Source organism: Mus caroli, unplaced genomic scaffold (genome assembly GCF_978045245.1).
Source record: "Mus caroli unplaced genomic scaffold, Mus_caroli_1 scaffold_8, whole genome shotgun sequence".
NCBI lineage: Eukaryota > Metazoa > Chordata > Mammalia > Rodentia > Muridae > Mus > Mus caroli.
The window spans coordinates 61,527,847-61,533,876 of record NW_028227263.1 but is presented as its reverse complement, the minus strand read 5'-3'; positions in this window follow the sequence as shown (position 1 = coordinate 61,533,876).

Here is a 6,030-nt window from a genome sequence, read left to right as displayed (position 1 = left end):
GAGTGTACAGAATATCATCCTTTACCTCAATTTTTATTAACCTTAATTGTTATACTGAATAAAAATTCCAGTCTATTATAATGTAAGAGCTTTTGCATAATGATTCATACTTACAATGACCATAAGCTCTAGATTATATTCAGTTTCTATTACTATTTAAAGTTATTTATAATCATTTTTATTTACTCCTCTTCTGTTGTAGTTTACTTTATGGGACATTTTGTGAGTAATATATATGCAATAGGAAACAAAAATTATGCCTTAAAGAGTGAAAAAGTCTCACTAAAAAAGACAGCTAAAGACAGCCACAGTGTATGTGGCTAGGCATATAAACTTCTAATTTTTTTAAATATCATTGTTAGAATAAATTTTCCAAAATATATGGGTTCTGTCATTCATTACTTTTGTGTTTTGCTTTTTACATTTTGCTATATTATATTTCATTGATCTGCCTGTGATATTTTTATAAAATTAATTTTTTGTTCTTTGATAGTCTTTATTTTTGCACTATTTTTGATTATAATAATATACTTCCCTAATTCTTTCTACTCCCACATTTATCATACAAAGAACTTTGGTACATAATTTTTTACATCTATGAAGCCTACATTTTGCTGGAAAATTGCTTAGGATAAGTGGTTGTTCAAAGAAAGACAGTCACGTTGTTTGGGTGTGGATTATATTAAAATATAAAAATCTGTCTTTATTTCCTAGGAACTAAAATTTCCATTCATTAATACCAATGATGGAATTGTGTATGCAGCTCTCCTCTCGACATTTGGATATAATCTTTCTTAGATTTACAAGGCTTTGTGTTTCCTGGTAAAGTTCCTGGGATTTTATACCTGCCCTGGTATTTCTAAGAGTATGTTTTCTTCTAGTCATCTACAAACTCTGTAACTTACATTCAGTCTGCTCAGATTACTTTAGTAATTCCCTTGTCCTGAGGAACATGGATTAACTGTGATATCCTCAGACTAGAATATTGTGTAGTTTTTCATTATTATCATTTCAGTTCAGTCACATCTCTCTCTTAATTATATACAAAGAAATAGAAACTTTTAAGATATGTGTTGAGAGCTCTCTTGGAATATGCAATTAATTTAAGAAATCTGGGAACCTATACCCGCTGTCCACATATGTAGCAATAGTTCAGTTTGGCCTTAGTGGAGGTCCTTCAACAACTGAAGCAGGGGCTACCCTGGGTTGTCTTCCTGTGGTTCTTGTTCCCCTAAGTGGACTGAGTTTTCTGACCTCAATTGGAGGTGATGTGCCTAGTCCTGCAGTGACTTGGTATTCCAGGATGGGACTGTACCGAGTGTGGTGAGCGTCCTCTTCTCAGAGGAGAACATTTCTTAGTTAGGGTTTTACTTCTGTGAGCAGATATCATGACCAAAGAAACTCTTTTATGGACAACATTCAAATAGGACTGGTTTACAGGTTAAGAGGCTCATCAAAGTAGGAGTATGAGAGTATCCAGATGGTGCAGGGAGCTGCGTTTTTCAAAGGCAAACAGGAAAGATTTTTACAGTGATCTGAAATCCCGTGCCCACATTGACAGACGTCCTATAACAACACTATCGTTGTTTTGTCTGTCCATATGAAGGTTGTCTTCTGATTTCTGTCCGCACCTCAGAGTTAACCCTGTGCTATAGTTCTCTGCAGCACTATCCCGCACAGAGACAGCTTGTCTCCCAGGAGCACTGACACACCCAAGATTAGAGGCTCAAAAGAGGTTCCAGTCAGAGCGAGTAAGACAAACTAACATCAGAGAACCAGATGGTATGAGGCGTAACATAGAATATAAGCAATAGAAATCAAGGCTACTTGTCATCATCTGAACCCAGTTCTCACATCACAAGCCTTGAATACTACACAGACCTGAAAAACAAGATTCTAAAATTCCCTTTTATTGTTGGGTTCTTGTGAGGTTTAGGTATCAGAGTAATTGTGGCTTCATAGAATGAATTAGGTAGTATTTCTTCTCTTTCTCTATTCTGGAATAGTTGAAGGTGTATTTTTATAATATCTTTGTAGAAGGTCTGGTAGAATTCTGCACTAAAGCTTTCTGACCCTGGGCTGGTTTTTTTTTTTTTTTTTTTTTTTTGGTTGGGAGGTTTTTATGAATTCATTTAGGTGATTTGGGACTGTTTAGATTGTTTATGTGCTCTTGATTTAAGTTTAATACGTGGCATCTGTCTTGAAAATCATCAGTCTCATCTGCATTTTCTAGTTATGTTGAGTATAGGCTTTGTAATTGAATCTGATCATTTATTTTACTTTCCTCAGTTCCTGTTGTTATGCCTTTCTTTCCTTTCTGATTTTGTCAATTTGGATACTATCTCTGGGTCCTTTAATTGCTTTATCTAGTGGTATATCTATCTTGTTGATATTTTCAATCAACCAGCATTTGGTTCCTTGATTTTCTGTATTCTTCACTATTTTTCATTTGGTTGATTTTTGCCATGAGTTTGACTATTTCCTGCTTTCTACTCCACTTGGATGTGTTTCCTTTTTCTTTCTTTCTTTCTTTCTTTCTTTCTTTCTTTCTTTCTTTCTTTCTTTCTTTCTTTCTTTTTTTTTTTCTCTCAGGTGTGCTGTTAAGTTGGTAGTGTATGATTTCTCCAACTCCTTTATCAGGTCACTTAGTATCAAAAATTTTCCTCTTATCACTGCTTTTATTTTTCCCTATAAGTTTGGAATGCTGTTTCATCAATTTCATATTTTTGATAACTCTATTAGATGTCACATTATCTAAATGAGCAGAGGTATTGGAATGTGTGGCAGAAACATTCAACATCTCATGAAAGGTTCCAGTCAGCAATGCAAAGGCTGACAAACTGGTACTAGCACCTGCCTCATTACTTAAAATCCATTGGTCATATGGCCAAATATTTTCTATTCCTGTAGCATCTCCTTTATCATTCATTACGGCAAAACCCAATGGAGGTGACAAAAAGAAAACCCTTTGCTATTTCTTTCTGAGGAAAAATTTTTGATTGACAAGGTGGAAAAACTATAGGAAATGCAAGGTCCGGATGACACCAGGGCATGCTGTGTATAGCAGTAGAATTGCCAACAGGCCATCCTGATCTTTTGGGAATAGTCACATTTCCCTTTATCATAATAGTGGTGATGTTTATAGGTGAAGTTACATTATTTCCAACATCACTTGAGCCTGTTTGTGCTCCTTGAACAACTTGCGTTAAAGCATTAAGTAACACCCCAGAGCTCACTTTATTTTGGCTAATGGGATCTGCCCAATTAGAGATAATCTTTTTCTTTAAAAACATACAGGGTGTAAAAGGTTTATCCACATTATGTACAAATCATAATGTATAATTTAAATGAAAACTCATACTATTATACACCCTTGGCTCTTGAGGAGTTTGTCGTTCACAAGGCATATCCAAAAAACCATTCAGTTGCAAAAAACAAAGGCAAGGTAGAAGAATTGGAATGTACCAGTAAGGGTACTGGCCATGATCTCACTACGGCCCCCAAAGGTATACTTATCCCTGTCTCAATCATCAGGAGAAAGAATAACAGGATCGTCTTGGGATTCATCTTGATCTTTCACAGTTCTTGTCAGTCGCGTAGGAACCCAAAGTGGATTATCTTCACCCTGTGGAAAAACACAACTAGCTCCCCTCGATCTGATTAATATGGGATCTGGGCCATACAATTTATTATCAAGATTATTTTTCCATTTGACCATTTTATTGGGTAGTTGAGGCCATTTTCTGTGCCTTTCGGCTGGTGATCTTCCAGCATCATCCAATTTAAAAAAAAAAAAATTAAGAGTAAATATTGTACGGGATAGAGCCATCTTTGGCATCATAGCCTCTATTCCGCCTTTTTGTTTTTGCAAATATTGTTTCAAAGTACAATGGGCTCTTTCAATGATTTCTTGGCCCTGTGGATTATAGGACAACCCAGTAATACATTTCACTTGCATTTGTTTGCAAAATTGACTAAATTTAGAAGAGGTATATGCAGGACCATTATCTGTCTTTAGGAGCAGGGCCTTGCCCCATGCAGCCTAAGCCTCTAAGCAGTGGGATATGACATGAATTGCCTTTTCTTCTGTCAAGGGTGAAGCATGTAGGACACCAGAACTGGTATCGATGGACACATGTATATATTGTAATTTACCAAAAGCTGGGATATGTGTGACGTCCATCTGCCAAACATCTAGGGGTCGTAATCCGCGAAGACTAATGCCCACAGAAGGTGCATTTATAAATTCTACACATTTACCACACTGTAGGACAATATCTCGAGCTTCTGTTTGTGTGAGCTTAAACATCTGTCGCAATGTAGAAGCAGGGACATGATAATGTTGATGAAAATTCTTAGCACTTTCTATAGAACTTTGTGATAGCAAAACCATATCTGTGGTGGCTGAATTAGCAATTGCATTTCCCTTAAACTTAGGTCCAGGTAATGATGTATGTGCTCTAATATATTGAATATAAAAGGGATGCTCATGCATCAAAATACAATCCTGAATTTTATCAAAATTTCAGATACTGGACTAGACTGGACTGCTTAAAATTTCCGGTAGTCTATAATGGTAATACAGCATTAACCACATAAACAGAATCAGAGATAATATTTATGGGCATAAGGAACCTTTTAAAAACTTCTAAAACCACTAAACATTCCACCAATTGAGGAGCACCTGGTGTAAATTGCAACCGTACATCCTTTTCATTAATCACATAACTTCCAATTCCTGTTTTGGATCCATCTGTATAAATATCAATGGCTCCCTTTATAGGGGTATTAGCCATCACCTTTGGAAATATCACTGGCTGCAATAACATAAAATGTAATAAAGGATGTTTAGGATAATGATTATTAATTAAACCAGAATAACTGCATCTAAGAATGGCCCATTCATCTATGGTAGCACACAATATTTGCATTTGTGAGGCAGTATATGGAATAATTATGCTAGCAGGCATTTGTTCAAAGTGAGTAATTGAACTTTTTATACCTTTATGTGCCATATTTGCCACCATGTTGGGACAATGCTCTATAGTCTTATTAGGGGATATATGTGGATGTATCCATACTAAAGGGCCATCTTGCCATATCACAGCAGTTGGCAAAATTATGGTTCTTAATATGCATAGGTACAAAGGTTCTTGCTCATTTATACGATTTAACTGTGCCTTTTGGATAGCTCTTTCCACCCTTCTAAGAATTTCAGAAGCGTCAGGAGTTAATTATCTCAATGAAGTAATATGTGATTCTCCTTCTAAAATTTGAAATAAAGGTTTTAATTCTGAAGTAGGGATCCTTAAGTAAGGTCTAATCCAATTTATATCTCCTAATAATTTTTGAAAATCATTTAATGTCTTTAAATGATCTTTTCTTATACTAATATTTTGTGGGGTAACACACCGTAAAGTAATAGTGGCTCCCCAAAATTGACTAACATTAGACTGCTGTACCTTTTCTGGTGCGATAATCAAGCCATTATTTTTTAAAGTTTCATTAAGCAGGCCATAAGCTTACTGTATACTTTCTTCTTCAGGTCCACATACCAAGATATCATCCATATAATGACATATTTTTAAGGAGGGGAAACCATCTCTAATTGGTTGCAAAGCTTTTCCTACATATAACTGACATATGGTAGGGCTATTTGCCATTCCTTGGAGTAATACCCGCAATTGATACCTTTTATCAGGCTCCATATGATTAGTAGAAGGCAGGGTAAATGCAAATCTAGGTTTATCTTTCTCATTTAGTGGAATGAAAAAGAAACAATCCTTAATATCCACTACTATAATTCTCCAATCCTTAGGTAGAGCTGAGAGTAGGAGGAGTCCTCTTTCTACAGGACCCATAACTTGCATTTGTGCATTAATGACTCGTAGGTCATGTAACAATCTCCATTTACCTGATTTCTTCTTTACAACAAAATAGGGGTATTCCAGGTTGATTGTGTGGTTTCTACATGCCCCAGGTCTAATTGTTCTTGTACTAATTCTTTAGCTTCTTTTAACTTCTCAGAGG